Source organism: Kogia breviceps, chromosome 3 (genome assembly GCF_026419965.1).
Source record: "Kogia breviceps isolate mKogBre1 chromosome 3, mKogBre1 haplotype 1, whole genome shotgun sequence".
In the NCBI taxonomy this organism is placed as follows: Eukaryota; Metazoa; Chordata; class Mammalia; order Artiodactyla; family Physeteridae; genus Kogia; species Kogia breviceps.
In genome coordinates, this window is record NC_081312.1 from 149,569,571 (window position 1) to 149,593,788 (window position 24,218).

General features: G+C 48.4%; 1 long non-coding RNA gene and 1 pseudogene across 1 annotated transcript in view; both read right to left on the bottom strand.

Annotated features, from left to right (window-relative positions):
• Positions 1-5,126: 5,126 nt before the first annotated feature.
• On the bottom strand, positions 5,127-7,027 carry LOC131752530 (myeloid-associated differentiation marker-like; annotated as a pseudogene).
• A 3,347-nt stretch (positions 7,028-10,374) lies between these two features.
• LOC136793842 (uncharacterized) overlaps positions 10,375-24,218 on the bottom strand; it is a 99,728-nt gene continuing 85,884 nt past the window's right edge. The window contains exons 2-3 of the long non-coding RNA XR_010839817.1: positions 15,499-15,560; positions 10,375-14,201 (exon numbers count right to left, since the gene is read on the bottom strand). This is a non-coding gene — a long non-coding RNA (uncharacterized lncRNA). The remainder of the gene's footprint in view (positions 14,202-15,498; positions 15,561-24,218) is intronic.

Genomic DNA, 24,218 nt, shown 5'->3' on the forward strand with positions numbered 1-24,218 from the left:
GCTACCCCCTTTACTTTATATTGCTTTTCATTCTTCATCTCTGTTTAGTATTTTCTATGTTTTCTTATTCTCATGTATAATTGACATAAAGCAGGACTATGATCACATCACATGTGCCCAGTTTCCTCTCTTCGGCGTGGCCAGCCTTCCTCCCTGATAATAGGAGCAACCACGTCTCCGTCCAGGGAGCATCCATGTCCTCAACCTCAGATACAGCCTTCAACACATTTCACATGATCTGAAATCATATTTAGACATGTGTGTACATTTATGCACACACGTTTGCAGGGGTATCTGTAAATTTTTTTCCCCATTTTATAAACATGAGACCGTGTCATGCACAGTGCATCTTGCTTTTCTACTATCCCCCCGACAGATGCAGGTGGTCCTCTCCAGTGGGTCTTAGTCGTCTCCATCCCCCTTACTTACCTCCTTCCCCGTTGGCTCCTGTGGGCTTTTAGACCGACCACCCTTCTCTAGATCAGTGGATCCTACCCTGTGAGTCTCACACACTGGGACACCACAGGATTAGGACAAGGGGTCCTTGGATCCATGTGACCACCATGCTCTGGAACCAGAGGTGGGCAAGCTTCTCTGGAAATTTATAAAAATATGACAAAGACTCTGTTTTCCATTTTTTTATTCATCTTTGTTTTCTAGGACTACTGCAACAAGTAACCACGAGCTTGGTGGTTTAAAACAATAGAAATGTATTCTCTCACAGTCCTGGAGGCCAGAAGTGTGAAATCAAGGGGTCGGGGGGGCTGTGCTGCTTCTGATACTCCAGGGGAGGGTCATTCCTTTGCTCTTTTAGCTTCTGGAGGCCCCTTAGCTTGTGGGCGCTTAACTGCGTCTCTGCCTCCACCTTCACGTGCTCATCTTCTCTCTACTCTGTGTGTGCAAGTCTCTCTGTCCTTTCTCTTATAAAGACTCCAGTCACTGGATTGTGGGCCCACCCTCCATCCAGGATGATTTCCATCTCAAGATTCTTAACTAATCATTTCTACAAAGACCCTATTTCTAAATAAGGCCACATTCTGAGGTTCTGAGTAGATATGACTTTTAGGAGGACATTCTTCAGCTCATCAGGGTTCTCTCTCATATCTTCCTGTCCTCTCTTCATGGTGTCTTTTTCTAATGCACTTAATTGTATTAAGCGTATCTGTGTGTTTTCTCTTTCAGATTGGTGTCTGTTCACTGGAGCTCTTGTGACTCACAGCGGATTGTTCCCTCGCGTACTCTGTCATAAACTCAGAGTCCCCTTTTACAGGACCCCTCTCTCCTGGGAGGACCCTGCCGCCTGGGTTAGGGAGCTTCACCCAGAGTAACTGCACTGCATCTGCTCAGGACCCTCCAGGCCGGTCGTCTGTTGGGCACTGATTGAGTTAACTTCCCAGGTTAGAGCTGTTGGACCTCAGACAACGTGCACATTTGGGCCCACTTCACAAGAACTGAAGCCCTGAGATTTTGATTTCTTCTGTGGAGCCTTAAAAAAAACAATCCAAACCTCCTGTGGAGGCAGATATCAGCCTTGACATTTCCTCTTGCTGAAGGACATGGTTTTCCTTGTCTACTCTTGCTCTGCAGGCCACGTGGTCCTGGCTTTTTCAAAGTGTCTCAGCTCCAACTCCTTACCTTCTGCCACCCCACAGCCTCATTCTTGACCCAAGTGGGCATATAGACTGGCCTCCAGTTGGCCACGCTCAATTCTCCCTTCTCCCTCCCCCTCCCACACACAAGCCGCAGTCACATCAACTCCACCACTGAAGATTCATGAGATCCTTGAGCAAATCGCAAAACCCAAAACTCTTCCTCTCTTCTTTGCTTGTTAACCTTTATTTGTCTTTTCAGACTTGACCCTTAATCACCTCCTCCAGGAAGCCTAACTGGATTCTACCAACTCCATCTCCCATTGCTCCCAGACTGACACTTCTGTGAAGGAGCCTGGTGTGGGCAGGTCACCACAAGCTCCTGGGTCTTATCTGAGCACAAGTGAGGCAGGGAGTAAGGGAGGTATTGCAGGTGCAGCAGACAGGGTCCAAAGTGGATGGGCCTGAACACCTGAGAAATAAGTTGGATTTTAGCTGTAAGTGATGATGCCTCACTGACATTCTGTAAGGAGGGGCTGATCAATCACATTCCCACTTTGGAACTGTCACTCTGGCCGTTAGGAGGAAAACAGAATGGAGGCCGGCCAAAAAGCTGGGTGGCCAGTCTCCAGGCTAATTCCACAGTCGAGGTGTGTAACGATGGGCCTTGAGCAAAGACACTTTCAGAGGTGGAAAATGGGGGCAGATTTATAAAATAATCAGGGAACAAACATTCAACTGGTCTTGATGATGGGGAGGGGCCAAGAGTGCCAGACATTTGATGCCCCCCAGGGCAGCTATAGCCTCACATCTGCCTCCTGCTCCCTTAACCATCTCAGACCCCATGCCAGGTGCTCTCAGCACCCCCGCCCCTCCCTCTGGGCACCCGGGTACTGAGTGCTTTGGGAAGTGAGTCTAGGAAAGGGGTACACCAACCAGAGCATCAGGGAGGCAGCCTGGGTTCCTGCCTCTGCATCTCCTTGAGGAGCCTCCCAATAAACGTGCTCATCCTTCCCACCTGCACCTGGATGCTTGGCTTGTGTGTTTCAAGATGGTTTGAATTTTTTCAAAAAATTAAAATTCTCGGTCAGCCTAGCCAATCCTAGTGAAGGACCACACAGTGAAACATGACAAGGGTCTTTCACAGGCTCGACTGCACGGAGTTAGCCAGGCAGCCAGAGGCAGCTCCTCATGAATCAGCCTCTGTTAGAACGTCAGCGACTCAAAGCCTCGCTCTGCCCCTGGGAGTTTGACTGAACGGTGACAGGAGCATTTATGATGAAATGTGGAAAGAGAGTCTGAGTCCTCTTGGATGACAAGACCTCCATGATTGATGGTTTGTTTTTTATTTAAGTAATAGAAACATGTATTTCTTTGTAATTTATTTCAACATAAAAACTTATTTTTATATTATTATAATTGTACTACATGTGATTTGTCTTTTAAATATTCTACTCACTTTCCCATGTTACTATGTAGCACTTTTAACTACATTTTATTTTTTAAAAAGCAATTTTATTGAGATATAATCGACATGTAAACATACGTAAATATTTAATGTATACAACTCTATGAGTTTGGGGATAAATATATATCCATGAAACAATCACCACTATCAAGGCCATAAACATATTCATAGCCTCCAAAGTTTTCTCCCACCACCTTTATTATAATAATTATCATTTTGTGTGCATGTGATAAGAACACCCCCTTCCCCCAATGATTACTGATTTCAGTTGTTCATTTGTCCAAAATGTACTGTGTCTGCACCATACCCAGGACTGACTTGGCCCAGAGACACAGAGGTGACAGCACAGTCTAGACATCTGTCCACGTGGAGCCTCTGGTGGAGGCGTCAGATGACAAACCCATAAACTTGTTAAATACTCTAACAAGAAAACTTCAGGTAGTGACCAGCACGATGAAGAGAACAAACAGGGTCTTAGGATAGAGCATGATGGGCAGATGTACTTTTGGAAGATCCTTCTACACAGGTGACGTTTCAGCAGAGATCTGAAGACTGATAAAGAGGTGGCCATGTCCCAGGCAAAAGAACAGCTTGTGCAAAGGCGTTGAGGAGGGATCAAGATGCTGTCGTGAGATTATGTGTAAGAGAGTTGTGGGATCTGGAGAGTCAAGTATCCAAGGAGCAATGAGCATTGGAGACTGAATGTCACAGGAAACATGTGAGCCACCATGTGTGACTCCACAGCCCATCAACACAGGCAGCCAGGACCGTGGAAGGTCTGGAGATGGGGGCACAGTTGAGGTGTTCGTGAGAGAACTGTGGAGGCTCTATTCATTTCTGTCCTAAACAACTATTTACCATGTGTTTACTGTGTGTTGGGCACTGCAGATCCCACAGCAAAGCCCAGTTCCTGCCCTGAAGGAGCACCTGACTTAATGCAGAGACATTCAGTCTAGAGCACATAAGGACGGGAAACACAAGGACACTTGAGAACTTTTCAGAGAACTCTCCAGCTGAACAGGGATTGAAATTCTCTGTGCAAGTCCAGAGAGCAGGGCAAGTGGGCTTTGTACCCCCTAAGGAATGAAAGCTGCCCCAGAGGGGCATGGACCACCATGGGAGGTGATTTTGTTACAGCCTTTCAAGCCAAGCTGTTGAACCAGTCTGGGGGCAGTGGGTGGGTGGGTGGGGGGAGATGTGATAGATGGTTCCCAAAGGGTATCCCATGGAACACGAGTCCATGATGTTCCACGAAAAAAAAAGAGTTCCCTGATCACATAAGTTTGGGAATCACTTACTGCTGTATACCTCTTTGGGTAATTCTGTAATGCATACTAATCTATACAAGGTCCTAAGAAGTCCTGCCATAAAGAAATCTGTTTAACTTTTTAACCCAGCTTTAAGTGAATTTTGCCAAATAACTTTTTCTTGTCTCGTCTTAAAATATGAATTTTATTTCATTCCTTCTTAAGATTTGCCTGCTTCTTGCTTCATCCCAGTACAGGAGCGAGTGGCAGCAGTGCAGGCCCTTCCCCTGCCTCTTCCCCACAGCTCGACTTGCCTGGCTTCTCTGGCCCTGGTGACACTAGGATGCTGGACTCTGAGCCTTTGTGGCTGAAGACAGGAGAGAAAGAAGGCTTGGAGTGACTTCCCTGCCAACAGTTATACAAAGGGCTGCTGGTCTTAATGCATGCATGCCCACTGACACACACACACACAACTACACCCTCAGTATGCACAAAGCACACACCTTTAAAGAGAGGCATCCAGGAGCTGGCAAGGCCCCTTTAAAAGCTAGGCTGCTTCTGATTTCTAGTCAAATTGGGGGCAATTAGGATCTGTGGATTTTGTTGGTTTCATTTTTGTTTTCTTTTCTTCTTTTATCTTTGTATTGAGGTTTTAAAAAAAGAACATTATGGATGTGAAAGAAAGGACAAGATTTCTCTCTCTGATTGACAGCAGGGGCTGACGGGGACCAGAAGCTCCAGGTAATTAAAAGAAAAAGAAAAAAGAAATATATATATATATATATATATATATATATATATTTCTACATTTATATAGGTCACTTTATGCATGAGTCCCAGAGAAGCAGGAAGCAGCAACAAAAAGCCACTGACATACAGAAACACGTGTGTGCACCACATACTCAAGCACTGCAATTCCTTTGACTGCAGCAGCTGAAATCCACACCCATTCAACCCACCTTCCCCTCCAAAATAGAAAAGAAACTCTGCCTTTAAGAACAGGGCCGTCTAGTGGGAAGCTGTTGCATAGCACAGGGAGGTCAGCTTGATACTTTGTGATGACCTAGAGGGGTGGGATAGGGAGGGCGGTGAGCAGAGAAGGAAGAAGCTCAGGGTCCCGATGGATCAGAAGAAGAAAAAGGGGAAGAGGCTGTCAGGACACAGGAGACGAGAAAACAAAGATGACCCAAAATGGGCCCCAAAGAAGAAAACGTAGAAAAGATGAGAGCAGCAAGAGAAAGAGGCAAAAAAGGATCTGGGCAACCACACAAAACAGGGAAGGAAGCAGAAAAGAGAGCGAGATGATTGGGGAAGCATGTGAGCAGGGAGAGAGGGGGCCAGGAAGAGCACATCAGAGGACATCAGGGCTCGGTGTAGAAACCTCCATTGACAAGAGGGAATCGGGGAGCCCCGTGCAGAGCCTCAGCCCCTGACAAAAACCAGGTGGGCCGAGAACACCAGGTCAGTCACATAAATCAGCAGGTTGATGGCTGTCAGACTGGCCACAGCCAGTCATTGGCTCCAGGTACACACCAAGGAGGTGAGTCTATTGCTGCAGCTCACATCGCTGGACCGCTGGGGCTAGCCCCCGAACTTCTGGTTGAACTGGTAGAGCAGCCAGAGGACCAGAGTGGTGGCGTAGAGGAGGACGGAGAGCAGGGTCAGCACAACCTGGAAAATGGGGGAGGGGACGGGCAGCCTGTTGTCACACTTGCCCAGGTTCAGCAGGAGGGCCACAGATGCCAGGAGGAAGCAGATGGGCTACACGGCCACACACCACACCAGGGCCGGCTGGTGCAGGTACAGGTAGGGACTGCTGATGAAGACAAAGATGACACAGGCCACGATGGTCTCCAGCCCCTTGAGCAGGCCTGGCACGGTGGCCATATAGCCTGTGATCATGTTGGGCTGGGCCCTAGTCCAGGCCACTTCCATGGGATAAGCCACAAAATCGAGGCAGGAGAATGCAGTGGAGGTGATAGTGCGGTCCTGGTAGCGGCTGCCGGGCAAGAACTGAATGTAGGTGGTGGGGTAGATGATGGAGGCTGAGAGGCAGAGGAGGGCAGAGGAGCAGTTGCAGGTGATGAGAAAGTTGCCCAGGAGGAGGGGAAGTGATCCTCGAGCTCACATACCTCGACTACGAGGGTGATGAGGGTCACGACGAAGCAGAAGCACCAGATGAACATGGACCTGTTACCCATGGCCCCCCTCCAGGTGCCCACGCTGGCCCCCAGGGAGACGGCCACGCAGGAGGAGAGCAGCTAAAGCCGGCTGAGGCAGCAACCCATAATGGTTGGGGAGCCCAGGCCTGAGGACAGTTATGTGGTGGTTGTTCTGGTCCTACTGGTCACCGCCACCAACATGGCAGTGGTCTTCACCGAGGACCCACCAGAGAAAGATTCAGCTCTGGATGAGGATTGATCAGATGCCTGGAAAGGCTCAGGGGTCTGTGATGGCTGAGGCTCAAGATCTCTGGAGTTCGAACCAATTGTCCACTCACTTGGGTAACGGTACAGCTGCTCCAGAATGATTCTCCCCACCCATCACCCTTGGCCTTCTCAGGAGACTTGTCTTATCCCAAGGTTCACAGCTGTTTTTGGTCTGGCATCAAATCATGAACATTTTTTTACCTCTTTGTGCTGCATGCCATTATCTACAGAGACACAGGGTAGCCTGACCCTTATCTGTAACCACCACAACCCTTCAAGGTTCTGAAAACTGAACAAGAAGTTTTTCAAAAATTGTTTGGTAACAAAATTTGAACTGAACAGACACAAGACAATTTATGGTCTTTGTTTTATGTAGTGTGACTGCTCAAAAGTTCAGTGGCAGAAACACTAATGTGTTTGATTACAAAGTGCTTTCAGACCCCAGTGGGTGTTATGTCCTATAGAGTAGATACACCAAGTTACATGATTGAAGATGAGAAATTCTGAATTCTGGAGCATATCTGACCCCAAGGATTTCAGAAAAGGGACTGTGGATTGTACTGCTAACCCCACTTTACAGATGAGAAAACTAAGGTTGGGGGAATTAAGTCCTTCCCTAAGGTGGCATGGCTAGGTGGTGGGAACCCCAGATACAAATGCCAAAGCCATGGATGGGTTTGAAGCCTTTGCTCTGCAGCCCAGAATTTCAGCAGGGTCCATGGGTGGGAGCCCAGGACCAAAGCTCAGGTTCTGGGAACCCAGGACACACCTTCAGGGCCATGGGCTCCTTCCATAGCAACCCAAAGAGACAGGTGTCCCAGCCTTTCCTCCCTGTAGCCATCAGTAGAAGGAGCTGCCATCTGAGGTGACACAGCCCCACCCAGAAGAGGGATAAGCCATGGGGTGAGAGCAAGGCAGTGGGGACAAGATGACATGTGTAGTAGGAACTGTTTTGAATCCTCTCCCCCCAATTTTGCCTTAAAATGTGACTCTTCCCCACTTGGATAGGGAGACACCAACCCAGCATTAATCCAAGGTGAAACATCCTGGGGGAACCACAGAATAAATTAACATAATGTTTGGCTCTTAAACTCCAAAGCTTCCATGCAGGTGTGAGTCTGGAAAGATCTAGGAGTAGTACTACCTGAGCAAGGATTTTTCTGGCCTGGGAAATTGGTGATTAGTGTCCAAGCCAGGAAGAAGGGAGTGGAAATGGACAAGGTTGTTGCGTCTGGATGCTGATGTGGAGGCTTTCAGGGTATCCCAGGGAGGGGGTGGAGGATGGACGGATTATAAGCCCCCTCTTAAGGGCAGGAGCTGAAAGAGGAGGCACCTCCTGGCCCTCTGGGAGGTGACAGCCCTGAGGATGCACCCGGGACTGGGGCAGGGGCCGGGGTGGCAGAGCGGGGATGACTGGGGGGGATTCCGGGGTCTGAGTGGCCCCAAGGCAGCCCAGTAGGTGTCTTCTGACCCAGAAGGGATGCAGGCATGCAGCCAACCTTCCCCATGGAGGAGGGGCCTGGAGTGGAACTGAGGAGGCCCCATAGAAGCCTCTACATGTCTGAAATGCTATGAATTGTGAGCTCCGAAGAGTGTCCCTCAACAGCGAAACACCATCTTCACCACCTCTCCTTATAGTCCAGAGTTTGGCTCCTTTGTGTCGCCGTGGAGTCCCCCAGTGCACCACACACCCTGGGGAAATCCTTACAGACAGGACAGAGCCAGCCTGCCCTGCGGGACACAGTGTGGTATAAAGGACTCAGGCCAGAACTATTACTCAGACACACCACCAATCTGAGGGCCGGAATAGCAGCAATTATTTAAGTGTTCTTGGAAACGCCAAAATTTTCTTTCTTTTACTTTGTACTAATTTTTTCCTCTGGGCTTCAGAACAGACCTGCATTGTCAGCACAGCACAACCTCCCTCACTCCGCCTTCCCTTTCCCCAAACACACACACACACACACACACACACACACACACACACACACGCAGAAGAGAAACCCATGCAGGCAGGGTCTTCAGTGAGTTCATAGAGAGCCCGTGACCCAGGGAATTGGAGCCCCTTCTCTGTGACACCTGGTCATTGTGGTGGAACCTAGTTCACCTGTCAGATGCAGCAGGTGCAGGAGCCAAGGTTGGTGAAGGGGGGAGGGTGCTGGGGACGCAGCTGGAGAAAAGGCTCCTCTCCAAACAGGTCAGAGCCCTGGAGAAGCAGCCCAGCACATTTAGCTCAGTACAGTTTCTTTGCCCACAGTGGATGCAGAGCCCCTTGGAATCCTCGGCCAGTAGGCGGCGCCCTTGCATCTGGTACCCACCTTGGTGGAGACAGAAGCTGCCACCTCTACCTGCGCCCTGTCCCTCAGGTGCCTCTCCCATAGTGGCCCCCGATGACCGGTAGCTGCCACCTAGAACGAGCTGCTCCCTCCATCACCAACCACACAAGTGAGGGCTCAGTTGGTGACCGTCGACACGTCACCAGGCTTTTTTACCTGGGGTCTCCCCCTCACTCACCCATTTTCTAGTAATTGTGCCCAGAGCACCCGAGCTAATTGAAACAAGACTTGGACTTTTGTGTTAAAGTAGCCCTCAGCTGGGAAGCAAGGGCTGCTTCTGGAAAATGTTAATGCTTTCCTGTTGGATGCCAATCCTGCTTGGAACTAAGCTTCAAACAAAACCTCATCTGTAAAATGAAGGGGTTGAATCATCCCGAAGAGCCATTCTGGCTTGGACGTTTATGCTACTGTGAAAAAAATTCCAATTGAACCCTGGGTCGGGGAGCCAAGGGCTACTTCTAGTTGGCAGTGCTGTTGTCACAAATAAAGTGGTTGCGAATCAGTTTTTATTTTAGGCCTTGCAGTTGATAGATTAATTTCTATTTTGTGGGCCATACTCTGAATAATTCCAAGAAAATCTCTCCATCAGAGGCTCCACTGACATCAACACCACCAGATAGGAGGCCCACGGTGTGCAAACCTCAGGCTGAGTCACTTTTCGAAGACTTGGCTCCAGGTGAAAAAAAAAAGATTATTTATGCTTGGGACCCCTAGTTGCCATGGAGACAGAGTTTCTCCCTCTCTATCCACCTTCAGGGGCTGTGAGCTTCAGAGAGTTTCCCACCTACCCGTGCCCAGAACTCAATTTAAGAGGTCCAATCTTGGGTTAGGCAAATCCATCATCCCTGAAGAGATACTGAAGACAGACAAAAGCTCTGTGTTCTGGACAGCGGGACAACCTGAATTTGGGGGGTGTGGCCTTCACTGCTATATAATTTTGGCTTGGAGGTTCACTGTTTGTTTGCTTACTTAATTTTTAAGTTATTTCTTTTTTTCTTTTTTTTTTTTTTTTTGCAGTATGCGGGCCTCTCACTGTTGTGGCCTCTCCCGTTGCGGAGCACAGTCTCCGGACGCACAGGCTCAGCGGCCATGGCTCACGGGCTTAGTTGCTCCGCGGCATGTGGGATCTTCCCGGACCAGGGCACGAACCCGTGTCTCCTGCATCGGCAGGCGGACTCTCAACCACTGCGCCACCAGGGAAGCCCTAAGTTATTTCTTATGGGATTTCTCCATGTAGGTACAGTCTTGCTGAGACCTCCTAAGCTCTTTATTTGGAAAAGAAAAAGATCCTTTTTTTTTTTTTTTAAGAGAGAGTAGAGAGGTTTATGATCACTTCAGATGGGAGACCGTAACTGCTGAATAGAGAACTGTGTTTAGAGGAGATCAGCTGGGAATGAGATGAAGCACAGTGAAGAGCAGCAGATGTTTTCTAAATTGACAAAGTAAAGAGCTTTCTCTTTACTCCGGTTCTAAATTCTTTAGAATCCTGGAATCTCCACACTGAGAGAGACCTCCGAAGTCACCTGGTCATTCCTCCATCCTTGGCAATTGTCACCCACTGTCTGTTTCCCAGGGCAGTCAACTCTATATTCTCATAACTCAGTTGAAAAAAATCTTCTGAAGTTCTTAAAATGAGCTGAAATCAGCCTCCCCGTAACTTCCATCCACCAGTCACAGGTTTGTTCTCAGGAGGCCCATGCAGAGAAGAAAGTACCAACTTTAGTCCAAGTTAGCTTGGACTACACCATTCGCAGCAGCTACCATGTCATCTTCTCTTCTGGATAATACCCCTAGTTCTTTTAACCACTCCTCATTTTCAGTCATTTCCAGACCCTTCACCCTCCTGACCACTCGCCTCTGGATGCTTTCCAAGCTGTCAGCTTACCTTTTACACTGGGACCGGGTCTCTGTGCTGATGTTCCCAGATTCTCTGTTGATGGGCTGACAGATGGAGGGACATCCTGAAACTACAAAGCCGCATGCAGATGTCTCACCAGAAACTGGCTACAGGGACATGTCTTGTCATCAAGAACAATCTTGGAGTAGCTGGCAAACACTATGGCATGTTTTCTACCATGAGAACCACATGCTACATATCTTTAAATGTGTCTCTAGAGAATCAGAGTATAGTCGGAAGTGATTTATTTTTCCTCCAATGAACGCTTAGCATCAATCTTCTAAGATCCTATCTCTGATCATAGAAGAAAGGCTTTGGAGCTGTGACAATAGATGGCCCAGTCTCTAACCTCAAGGAGATTAAATGGAATGGTCTACAAAAGCTTAATCGGACCAGGTGTGCTAGCTCTAAGCAACTTTGGAAGAATTCTGCTTGTGATTAAAAAAAAAAAAAGCATAGTCATAGATGATTGGAGATGGAAGGAAGCTCAGGAAGCTTGAATTGATGTCCCTTGGTTTATAGTTGTGCAAACTGAGCTCCAAAATTTGTAGCTCATCCACCTACCCGTCTATCCTTCCATCCATCCACACAACAAATGTATTTATTTAGCAGCCACAATTTGCAAGGTAATATATTTGGGGGGAGTCCAAAGTGAACAACAATACCAGGTAAGGAGTGGGAAGTAACCTCACTGGTGTATGGATAAAGAGCTCTTCTTGAATGATCTGGCCAAGGTAATCCAGTTGATTGGCCTCAGAGCCAGGAATAGAAACCAGGTCTTCTGACATCTGGCACAGGGCTTTTTCCCAAAGCACATGCTATCACTAGTAAATGACTAGATGGTAGGTGATAGAGCATCTGCTCTATTTCAGGGGACTCTGTCCTGATGGAATCCTATTTAGACATTTCAGGCAATATGGCTGTACTGTAATTGGTGAACGTGCTGGTTGCACAGAATGCTTCACCACTGAAACGCATGAAGCAGAAGCTAGAGACAAAAAGTATTCCTGTCCATCTTCCAGAAGCATAGACAATCCCTCCTTAGCCCCTTCATTCATGACTCCCCCTTGCCAACAGTTTACCAAAATTCTCTCCCAGGATCCACCAGAGAGCAAATCCAAATTGTTTTCCTTAGCTTTCCTGCTCTTTGAGCTCCACAAGATTGGATGTTATTGGCCTTCCTGAAACATCCTCCTCCCTTGGTTCCCAGACGCTTCTCTCTCCACTCTCCCCTTGCTGACTATCCATTGTTAGTCCCTTACCCATGAACATTTTCAGGAATATTACCTTGTACATTATAGCTTCTGAATAAATACATTTGTAGAGTGGGATGGATGGATGGATGGTCAGGTGAACGAATGACAAATTCTGGAGCCCAGTTTGCCCATTTATAAACCAAGTAATATTAATTCAAGCTTCCTAAGGTTCCTCATTCTTCATATTTTGCTGTAATGTCTCTCCTTTGAGGACTGACTCATTCACAGAACCTCTGCTATCATCTCTATGTATGAAGCTTCCAAATCTACATCCCCACCTTGACAAGTATCCCTTGTTCCACTTGGCTCTCCTTCTGTTGCTTCAAACTCAACAGGTCTCAACTCAAGCCATCCTTGCCTGATCCCAACTATAGTCCATGCCAAACATCTGTCTCCTTTCCACCACCCTAACCAGCAGCCCTCTCTTCCAGACTCATTCTCTTAGTTCATCAGGCTCAAAACATTGAGATAAAATTGAGTTTTCCTCTCCTGTTAAATAAGAGAGTCATCTACAGAAAGTCATTAGATATTCTTCTCTCAAATCAGTTTAATTTTATCCATCCATCTATCCATGAATCCATCCTTCATCCTTTGAGAACAACCCAGCTTACTCTGGGATGACTAGGTCATGTTTCAGGGAAGCCAGATCCCTGTCCTGCAAGCTCGGGGTAATGTCACATCTCAGCCAGAGTTGCTGGTATATGCATCCCCCAGGCGTTTAAGCTATGCCCAGCCAGATGCTCCACTCACCTTCTTTTCACCCTTGAGTACGAGACCAAGGCCAAGAGCACGTGCAGGGCCACCCTGGCGCACAGAGATGCCTCCCCATCAGGAAGTCTTGCTGGAGAGCAAATGGCCCTCTTACTCCTCTGGGAGGGGAGCCTCTCCAGTGGCACAATGGGCCATAACCTGAATTCAGACCTTATTTTAGAATGGGCAGCTGGGAGCTCAGGGCTCCCCAGAGTTGAGCAGTGACCCCTCTAGTGCAGTCCACTCCCAACTCTCTCCCTCCTTAGCCTCATTTCCCCACCACCCATTTCTGCTCCAGATGCCAGTATCAAGCCCTCCTCTATGGATTGTTTGCAAAGAGGGGGAGGGATGAAGGGGGCTGTACGTTAGTCAAACATCTTTAACCTCCCCAAGAGCATAGATGCAAATGTCCAGGAGAAACCCCCTTTGGGGCAGTGTTGGGGCACACAGAGTGGCTAGGAGGCAGGCATGACGTCCCAGGTACCCATGTAAAGATATTTTCAGTCTGACCACAGATACCTGCATCCAGATTTCTAGACTCACAGGAAATTGGAGCTTCAAGGGCCCTCAGTGACCAACCAATGCAATTTCCCCTTGTGCAGATGGGAAGACCAAGGCTCAGTGACTTCCCAAGGTCACTCAGTGAGGCGCAGACAGAGCTGGAGCTAGAAGGCAGAGGGCCAGTCCAATAGGCAGGACAGTGACAGCGAGCTACCCTCTCACTGAGATAAGACCTCATGGCAGCTGGGGGTTCTGGGTTCTGCCCCTTAAACTTTGAGTAAGAAGGGTTCTGTTAGTGGAGCCAGGTGGATGGTGTGAGCCCAGAAAGGCAGTAGAGAAATGGGGTGGGGGTCTGAGCAGGGTGGGGAGCACGTCCAGTGAGGGGCGACCCACGCTCGGCCTGGGAGCCCAGCACAGCGGGAGAGGCAGGGAACGGCCCCGCAAGGACTTGAACTTCATGTTCCCCACCAGGGGCCTGATCACCTGGGGAGCCAGTCAATTTCACAGAAGGACCCCCTTCCTGCCCTCTCTGCCTACTCATGGGGCTGGCTGGCCAAGAGGCAGCCCTTCCACCCACGGCTCCCGTGGCTGCCGGGAACTCAGGCACCCTGCCTGCTCACCTCACCCCTCATGTCCAGACATGCTCAGGATGCACGCTGTCTTTGCCAAAGGCCCTCAGAGGTCCAGACTATCCAGATCCACCTCCAGGGACTGAGGCTCCCAGGGTACTGAAAAATAAAGAAATGCCAAACAGGGTTACAAAAATTGAGTTGCGTTAAAAACATTTCCTGTGAACAAATTAACACTCTTTACACACACACACACACACACACCCAAACATAATGCAACATAATCGTGCTATTCACAAAATAATCATAGAAATTATACAAACATTCAGAGGCCCCCTTGGCAACGTGGCCCAGCAGTGAACACGGATTTAAAGTTGTGTGGTGAAGGTCTCCTTCAGCAAATCTCTGTGACTGGATGTGAAACCTCCCTCAAAGGTAAGTAACATCTCAGGTCGAGACAGGGACCAAACGGCTCTTGTGTCTGAGCCCCAGTCCCTCAGCCAGCTCCACCCTGAGGTGTGCAGTTGACGGACTCTACCTGAAGGTGAGCTGCAGCCCCTCAGGGACTGGGCCTATACTGGCTGCCTGTCACACATCCACACGCAGCCCCAAGCCTGCACCTCAAGGAGAGAGGGAGGGACACCAGGCTGCCCCCAGGGACAGAGCAGGAGCCTGGGCTGCCGGTGGGCAGCCAGGCCTGGCTGAATGAGGCCTTTTCATAACACACCACCCAGGAGGGGGATGTAATCCCTCCCTAGCCACACAGAGCCCTCTCAACCCAGGCAGCACAGCGCACTGTTCACACAGCTCAGGAAACAAAATAAATATATTCTCCCCCAAAGACCCCACAATGGGGCTTTTTCATGGCAGAGAATCAGGAACAGCCCCCTCTCTCCACCCAGCCGACAGCCTACTGGTCCCTATAGCCTTTGCCTGACCCTTTCTAGACTCAGGCTCCACCTGGCTCAGCCCAGGCCTGCCTGTCCACTTTCTATCAAGGCCTTGTATGGACAGTGGCCCCAAGGGTAGGTATTGGGCACAGTCTGCAAGCATCCAGGGAAAGGAAGGAGGCAGGAGCGGGACCTAACATTTGTTGATTTCCTACTATGTGTCAGGCAGGCAAGAGACTCAGTGAGGACACCCCTTCTTGATGGATTAAAGCCGCCCGCAGGTTACATTGCACAGGGCTGAGGAGGGGGGCAGCTACCAAGGTTATTCTTGAGATTCCTGGTCAACCATGCAAAGCTCCAGGCCAAACTATATAGTTGGGGGAGCCACCCAGTGTTCTCTGACCCCTCCATCATACCCGGCCCTGAACTATCCCATGCCCGTATGTCCTATGGGAGGCTCACTTTCAGGGGAATGTCAACCAGCCCTGAAAAGACTTCTCTGGTACTTTGCCCCACTCCCCAGTCACAGCTAAACCAAATCATCCGCGACTCCCCAACATGCTCACCTGCCTTGGTTGGTGCACTTCCCTCTGTCTGGAATGCCATCTTCCTTTCCACTCTCCTCTCTCTAAAATCATGGGGAATAGTAAAAATAAATAGATAACATTCAGTGAGTGTTTACTCTGGGCCAAGCGCTTATTGGAACGCAAGCATCACCTCCTACAGGAAGCCTTCCCTGACTTTACCCAGCATTGTGACCATCTGACCAACTGGATGGGGAGGACCTAGAGGTCAGGGCCTTGCACCCCATCTCTGAGTGCCCGGTTCCTTTCCCAGAGGTGACGCCTAAAGGTTGGGTGACGGTGGTGCCTGTACAGCACCTCATACTAGTTCAAGCCCTGAGCCACAGAGTATAATGGTTATAGTCTAGGAGTCAGCATCCCAGCTGTGAGGCCTGGGCAAATAATTCAATCATCTAAGCTCTATTTATTGCTTTATTTGTATTTTTTGTTGCTGTTGTTTTAAGTTTTTAATTTCAAGCACAGAGAGTTGGGTTAATTATATCCTTTAGCTCAAGGTATATGATGACCATTAGTTAATGCAAAGCCCCTTTTTATTTTATTTCTTTTTTATAGCTTTAATTGACAAAGAATAATATTTAAAGTGTGCAGTTTGATGAGCTTTGGCATGTTCATGCACCCGAAGAACCATCACCGTGATCCAGGTAATGAACAAATTCATTACCCCCACAAGCCACAAGTTTCTTTGTGCCCTTTGGTAATCTCTCCCTCCCACCTCTCCCCTCCTCCTATCCCCAACTCTGGGGGCAACCACTCATCTGCTTTCTGTCATTATAGATTAGCTTGTGTTTTCTAGAAATGTATATAAATGGAGTCATACTGTCTGGATTTTGTCATTCAGCATAATTATTTTGCACGTCATCTATATTGTTGTGTGTATCAATGGTTTCTCCTCTTTAATTGTTGAGTAGCATTCTACTGTATGGTTATAGTACAAATTGTTCGTCCATTTATCTGTTGATGGACATTGGAGTTGTTCCCAGTTTTTGGCTCTTATAAATAAAGCTTCTGTGAACATGTATATAGAAAACTTTGTGTGGACATATACTTTCATTTCTCTCTCGAAGTAGAATGGCGGGGTCATATTTTATTTTTCTCCTTCATTCCCGATCTTTACTCTCACTCTCCCTTAAGCACCCACTCTGATATTCAACATAATCCCTTAACTATGAACATATCCTCATAAAATGCTCAGAGCTGTCATGTGTGCGGTCGGGGGGAGTTAACTTATGTACATAGTACTATACTGTAAATCTAGTTGCTTCTTACGTGTTTCATTTGATCTTATTTTTTGAGCTCCATCATGCCTACTCTGCAGTTAGAAGTTTGTTGCTTCTAACTACTGCGCAGCATTCATAGTGTGTCCCCACCACCTTACTTATCCCTCCCTTTGATGAACACCAAAGTTGCGCCCAACACAGCACTCCCATAAATAATGTCGCGGGGAACATGTCATCCTTCCAGTCCCCTTGCCAATTTGCACAAGCACTGAGTTGGATCTCGGTCCCAAAGTAGGCACTTACTTCTTTTTTTTTTTTTTTTTTTACAGATTTTTTTTAACATCTTTATTGGAGTATAACTGTTTTACAACAGTGTGTTAGTTTCTCCTTTACAACAAAGTGAATCAGTCACACATATACATATGTTCCCATATCTCTTCCCTCTTGCGTCACCCTCTCTCCCACACCTCTAGGTGGTCACAAAGCACAGAGGTGATCTCCCTGTGCTATGTGGCAGCTTCCCACTAGCTATCTAATTTACATTTGGTAGTGTATATATGTCCCTGCCCCTCTCTCACTTCGTCACAGCTTACCTTTCCCCCTCCCCATATCCTCAAGTCCATGCTCTAGTAGGTCTGTGTTTTATTCCCGTCCTACCACTAATCTCTTCATGACATTTTTTTTTCCTTAGAGTCCATATATATGTGTTAGCATATAGTATTTGTTTTTCTCCTTCTGACTTACTTCACTCTGTATGACAGACTCCAGGTCTATCCACCTCATTACAAATAACTCAGTTTCATTTCTTTTTATGGCTGAGTCATATTCCATTGTATATATGTGCCACGTCTTCTTTATCCATTCATCTGTTGATGGACACTTAGGTTGCTTCCATGTCCTGGCTATCGTAAACAGAGCTGCAATGAACATTTTGGTACATGATTCTTCTTGAATTATGGTTTTGTCAGGGTATATGCCCAGTAGTGGGATTGCTGGGTTGTACGGTAGCTGGCTTCACTGCTTCGGCACTGCCTGAGCCAACTAGTTACCTGCCTGCCCTCCAGCAGTGCTCCGGCCCCCGCCTCCCCACATCCCAGCCAACACTGAGTACCCGTCCACTTTGCTAATCTTTTCCATTCTGATGGGTGTCGAGTGATATCATGTTTCAATGCATATTCATCTTATTGCTAATGAGATTGAGCATCTTTTGAAATACTTGTTAGCTCTTAGGACTTCTCTTTCTGTGAATTACCAATTTGTATTCTTTGCCTGTCAAGTTTTGTGTTTCCTAGCTTTTCCTTATTGATAGGCAGGAGCTCTTTGTTTCTCTTTGTTTGAATTAGGATATAACTTTCAAAAAGTAAAGTGCACAAATCTTCAGTGTGGAACTTGATTCGTTTTTACACATGTTTACACTGGTGTAACCATTGCCCAGATCAAGATTTAGAACATTTCCAGCTCTCACAAAGATTCCCCGTGTCCCCCTAAATCAGTAACCTCTTAAGGTAGTCACTATTCTGACCTCTATCACCTTAGATTAGTTTTTCTGTCCTGAAGCTTCATGTAAATGGATTAAACGGTACATAATTTTTGCACTGAATATTATCCGTGAGACCCATCTATGTTGTTGTCTGCAGCATTAGGTCATTCTTTTTCATTGCTGCATAATATTCCACCATGTGCCTATACCACAATTTATTCACCCTTTTTCTTGTTGCTGGACATTTGGGTTGTTTCCAGTTTGGGGCTATTACACATGAATAAAGCATCTATAAACGTTCTTGAACATGCCTTTTGATGGATATAAGCACTCAGTGCAGTTGGGAGTGGAATTGTTGCATCATTGGGATTTTTGTAGGTTTAGCTTTAATGGACTACTGCCAAACATTTTCCAAAATGTTTGTACCAACTTACACTCCTACCAGTGGTGTCTGAAAATTCCAGTGGCTCCTCATCCCTGACAATACTTGGTACTTTCAGTCTTTTTAATTGTAGCCATTCTGGTGGGTTTTGTAAGAGAGATCTATATATCCTAAGAGATTCATTTCTTTAGGGTTTTAAATACTGTCTTGAAAATGTAATTTCACCCATCTGTTATCTTAGTCCACCATGTATGGTATTTGTCTACTCATCTGTAAATGGGGATAATACCACCTACCTTCAAAACCTGGCAAACAGTGGGTGCTCAATTCATCTTACTATACATTTCCGTCTCCACCGTTCGACGGGTGTTCTTCCAGGGCAGGGATTGGATGTTAATTTGCGTAGCAACCAGGGCTCCAGCTCCGGGCCAGCAAGGAGCGGTTTTTCAATAAAGTTTGTAGATTAAGTGACCGAGCCTCCCAGAAAGCAATCTCCAGACTGCAATTCAAAGATCTGAGGGAGGGAACGAGGGGCCTGTGGCAGTGAAGTTGGAAGAAGCATTTCCCTTTCCGGCATCCAGTGGATGGGGAGAGCCCCCTCCTCCAGGGGTCGGGCGCGTGGACTCAGCGAGGAGGGATATAGGGGCAGGTGGGAGCCGGGGCTGAGAGGTGGCAGTTTTTCCCCTGGAGCACTCGCTGCCCGGGTGAGCGGTGCGGAGCCGGCCAGCTGCCTTCTGCCTCTCTGCCGCTCCCTTTTTTCCAAAGGCTCTGCCCAGAGGAGTGGGGTAGAAGAAGAAAGAGGCGGCGACGGCAGAGGCGGAGGAGGGGGGCGCTGTAGCCTCACCCCCGCGCGGCTGCCCGAGCTCCCTCGGGTTCTCACTGTCCTGGGCGGGCGCTGCTGGACCACGCCGAGCCGCCGCTGGCAGCCGGACCGAGGCGCCTCGCCGCGTCGCCGCCGCGTCGCTTCGCCACCTGGCTGCCGCGGCGGCCGCCGCCCCCTCCGCCGGCAGAGCCGCCCGCAGGCCAGGCTGGGCAGCCACAGGGGCGCCGCCACCGCGGGCATCACCCTCCCTGGGGGCAAACAGCACTTCTTAGCCAGACGGTTCGCCAATCCCGCACTGAACCCTTATAGACTCGCAATTAGAGTTTAGTCCACCCCTCCCTTTACCCACTAGGGCCTGAGGACCGGGGAGGCGAAGCAATTGGTCCAAGGTCGCTTGGTGAATTAGGAACAGTCAGCACTAGGCTCTAACCCCCATTCCCTGTCCTCCCTTGCGTCTGCCCTGTGGCCAACACACAGGCATTTCACTCAAGTACGCCTCCCAGATCTCTCTTGACTCCCCAGGCTCCTCTCTCTGCGTACTCTGAGTCAAAGCCAGGTCCTGTGTATCACCTAGGGGCTGGCAACACCCCGCATGGGTCTCCTGCCTTCCCTCTGGTCTCCCTAACATCCCGTTCTCCGTCCAGCAGCCAAAGTGATCTTTTAGAACAGAAATCTGATCACCACTCTGCCCTGTTTGAAAGCCCCGATGTCTCCCAGTACGCTGGGAATACAGGCGAAAGCCAACGCCACAGCTCCAGGCCCCTGCTTTTACTCCCCTCCACCTATGATGCTCAGCCCTCTGACCTGAGCTCCAATCTGCTGAGTTATTTCCACCCCAGGTTCTTTGCACTTGGTCTTCCCTCTCCCCCAAGCACTCCTTCTCTCGGGGTTCTTAACCAGGGGGGATCCATGGATTGAGGTGGATTTTAATTTAATTGTTTTCCCATGTAACCCTGTGCCATACATTTTATGTGTTTAAAAACATCATTTGGAGAAGGGGTCCATAGGCTTCACCAGACTGTCCCAGTGCCCATGACACAGAAGAGTTTAGGAACCCCTAGACCTTTGCATGTCTGGCTCTTCCTTGTCCTTCCAGTTCCAGCTCAATGTCACCTCCTCAGGGAGGCCTTCCCCGGTCATGTCAGCTAAGGCTGCTCCCTTCCTCATCTGGTCATTGTCCAGCACAGTGTTTCTTTTTTTGTTGTTTTTTGTATTTTATTTTATTTTTTATTGAAATATAATTGATTTACAATGTTGTATTAGTTTCAGGTGTACAGCAAAGTGATTCAGTTATACATACATACATATATATGTACATATATGTATATATATACACATACATGTACATATATATGTGTATATATGTATATGTATATATACACATACATATTCTTTTTTAGATTCTTTTCCATTATAGGTTATTACAAGATATTGAGTACAGTTCCCTGTGCTCTACAATAGGTCCTTGTTGCTTATATATATAATAGTGTGTATATTTTAATCCCAAACTCCTAATTTATCCCTCTCCCCAATATACAGTCATTTTAAACAGCATATGCTTTACCAAATAAGAGCCTTCTTTTTTTTTTTAACATCTTTATTGGAGTATAACTGTTTTACAATAGTGTGTTAGTTTCTCCTTTACAACAAAGTGAATCAGTTATACATATACATATGTTCCCATATCTCTTCCCTCTTGTGTCACCCTCCCTCCCACCCTCCCTATCCCACCCCTCTAGGTGGTCACAAAGCACAGAGGTGATCTTCCTGCAGCACAGTGTTTCTTAAAGTGTGGTCCCTGGACCCACAGCAACAGCATCACTCGGGAATTTGTTCAAAATGCATGTTCTTAGGACCCAAGAAACTCTGGGATGGGACCCAGCATTCTGTTTTAACAAGCCCTCAAAGATGATTCGGATGTTGGATTCTCAAGTCGGAAAACCACTGGCCCAGCATGTTACCCCTGTGCTCTCACAGTTTTCACCATCCAGCCAAGACAAGTTGGAACCTGGGGGCCTGAAAAGAGGAAGGACAATGGGGGAAAATGTGGAAGGGGAGCTGGCTGAGTAATGAGGTGGAGCTACATCAGACCTACAGCCCACAGAGAGTCAGGCTGTCTTGGAGAAGAGGCACGGTTTGACTTCAGCCAGAGTAAGGCTTGCAGAGCCTGGTTCTGCCTCCTGTTGGCTGGCCCAGGTCACCATCGAGCTGGAGAGGAGAAGGAGGTCCACATTCTTGAGTTTCACAAGTGACAGGAGAGGAGTTTGCATTCCCCTGGGCACTCATAGCTCAGCCTTGGTCTGAACATTAACCAGTATCCCTTAGGTCCCATTTGGAACCAGCCACAGTGGCTCCCAACTCATACCAGCCTGGTCTCCTGGCCTCTGCTCCAGTGGCCACAGGAAGTTCCAGGGCAATCCCAGGGTCCTCCCATCCTGAGCTGTTTCCTGTGCATATTCCAGGAGGGCCAGATGTTCCTGCAACCTGAGTCTGAGCCTTTCTTCAGACTGGAGAGCTGGTTTTGCCAGTCCCTGGAAGCTGCCTGTTGCTTCCTGCAGACCAGCTAGGTGCAGCCTGCAGCCTCTGGCTTTGGTGTTGTAAAAGGGGAGTTATGGCCCCATTCCTTTTGGCCACTGGTCTCTGGCTTCCATGCAATTCCCAGGCCTCCGGGGGGAAACCAGACACTTTTAATTGACTTCCCCAATCTGATGATAGAGTATTGGGTATCAATAGACCACAGGCAAGCTATTTTCATCCATGATTTCAGATGGCAGCAGAAGCCCAGGCTACCACGATCCTGCCACATCACCTCACGGGATGAGCTCACCCCTTCTGCTAGCACAGCAGCATTTGCTGTGGCCAGCCAGTCTGATTCGGGACCTCCCAGGGAAAGTTCTAGGAAGTGGGGTGTAAGCAATTACAGCAGTGTGGCTGAACCAGAGTCTGTTGGAGAACAGCCTGGAGTCAGGAGACCTAGGCATTCTCCCAGCTCAGCCCCTTCCTAGCTGGGGACATTAGGCACACGACTTGTCCGATCTATGCCTCAGTTTCCTTGCCTGCCAAGAGGAAGTGGAAGTAGATGACAACACTCTGGAATTCTACAATGAAACCTGAGTGCTTTTTTTTCACCCTGTCTTATTTCAGAGTCCTGAGTCTTACTAGCTGTCATCAAGATAAGAATCAACAACTTGACAACATTCAGGGGTCCTGGGTTTGGTTCCAACTTCCCCACTTGCATGCTCTTCCTGAACCTTGGCCAACCCTCCTGGGTTGGTTGGGTCTCCAGAGCGTTTAGGGCACCTCACAGGCATATGCCTGCGCTCTCGGTCCAGTGTGAGCAAGCATAAATTGAGGAGGTGGTGATATGACCAGTATGCTATGGCCACTTCTCCTCACAACCCCTTGCCAGACTGCTGCACTAGACCTTTCACTCAGCATGGCCTGTCTGATCTACATGGTGCCCTTCCCCCACCAGTCTGTGAGTTCAAAGGCAGGGAGGGAATCCAACCACCTCTGTGTCTGCAGGACACAGTGGGCACTTAAGGAACAATCATGGAACAAATGAATGAATAAGCGAATAAATGGATGGATGGATGGATGGATGGATGGGTGGATGAATGAAAGAAAGAAGGCACCCCATGAGAGGCATGCTTGCTTAATACACTGTGTGTATGTGTGTGTTGTTGCTAGGTGGGGGAGAGGACAGGATTACTCACAGTAAACTAGGAGGGGACATGATGGTTCTGCCTGGAAGCCTTCCCCCTCAGGCACAGTCTGCAGACTCAAGAACAGAGAGAAGCTTTCCTCCGCAAGAAAAACCATAGAATCATGGAATGTTGGCTCCAAGCAAAAACCACAGGTCACTTAATCCGCACCCCTCCAATGGGGAAGCAAAAGGCCCAGACAGGTTTAGTTCCTGCCCGTATACTGAGCTCATCATGGAAACTGTTGTTTTTTTCCATGAAAAATGAGCCAGGGGGCAGGGAAGAAGGGGCACAAGAGGAGTCAGTAATAAATAGAAAACTGTTAATCACAGAGAAAGCCTGTGCCTTCCCCAGGGCCTGACCAGCCCAGGACAAGGGGCTCACAAAGCAAAGTGGGCTTGCCAAGCTCCAGGGGTGGCAGCTCGCCTGGGCTGGGCCATCAGGCATTATGGAACCAAGCCAGAGGCTCCAAGAAACACCTAAGCTGGCCTCGTGTTCATCGTAGAACGCGGTTTCCTGCTATTTCCTTATAGAGGGAGGTTTTTGCTGAGTACAGGGTTTTCTGCATTTTCCATCCCTTGGCTAGTAAAGAAAAACAGGAGACAAAATATAAAATCCTTCCCTGAGGTTGCCAGAAATTTCCCAGTGTTGAAGAATGAAGAGCTTAAGCTCTGTCCTGTAGCCCTTAGAGGCCTGGTGCATGAAGCAGTAGGAGCTGATCCCAAGGTGCAATCTGCTCCCACAGGCTGCTCCCCTCGGGTCTGGCAGGGAGCAGAGTGCTGAGCCCTTACGCTGCGGCTGAGGCAGCCTCCTGGGCTTACACGGCTCCAGGAGGAGAGGTGGCAAGAGGACAGGGAGACCAGCACAGAAGCATTAGGAGTCCTGGAGGAAGGAGCTCTAATCAGAAGGTTTAAGTCAGCTTTGGAGAAGATGATACAGGCCCTACTAAATTCACCACTGAAATTCTCATCTTTGTCTTAGTGCCATGTCTCCAGAGAGCCCTGCTCAGGGAAGAAGGACAGTTGTCTTTAATGCATTCCTGTGGGGTGAGTACCTTGGGAAGCCAGAGAATCCCTGCAGGGGTGGAGGATGGGTC